This window comes from Pteropus vampyrus, unplaced genomic scaffold, assembly GCF_000151845.1.
Source record: "Pteropus vampyrus isolate Shadow unplaced genomic scaffold, Pvam_2.0 Scaffold227, whole genome shotgun sequence".
Lineage (NCBI taxonomy): Eukaryota > Metazoa > Chordata > Mammalia > Chiroptera > Pteropodidae > Pteropus > Pteropus vampyrus.
In genome coordinates, this window is record NW_011889008.1 from 6,233 (window position 1) to 6,907 (window position 675).

Below are 675 nucleotides of genomic sequence, written 5' to 3' on the forward strand. Positions count from 1 at the left end.
AGCTCAGTACCTTCCAGACTGCAACTATAAAAACACCGCTGCTTATTCTGTAAATTGTTCACTTTTGCGGGGAGTACTACATCTTGACCCTTTACTTCCCAGGTTCCAGTAGACCTGTGAATGCCCTTGCGTCTCTCTTAGGGGACCCTCACATTATATTGTGTCCTAATACTACTGACCCACAAAAGATGATGCACGTCAGAAGACATAATTCTTTGATTTTTCCTTAGGATTTCCATCTGTGGCCTAAATGCACTTTTGGAAGAGTATTTTCAGAGAGCAAAAGGAAGACTCTTCTAACTGTCATGTGGGGAGATTCAAATGTCTAAAGCCTGCTTTTCCTCATGCCCCTTTAGATGGACGGCAGGGACTCCCAGCCTCATTTTTGGTTATTTTTGCCTCTGCTGCCTCACAGGCATCTGAAGACCAAGACCTGCCTTATTTATTTGTATAGACAGTGTAAACACATAATAAATGTTGAATGACTCAGAGAAACACTGAAGGAAAATTCACATTTGAGACCATGACTATTTTCCTATTGTGTTTTTATCTGGGCATGTTTAAAACTTTGATTTTTAAACCCCTTTAGCAAACTCCTAATAAAGAAAACCAGAGAAAAGAAAAATATAAAATTAACACAGAAAGTGGGACTAGAACTGAGCCTGTTTTTTTTTT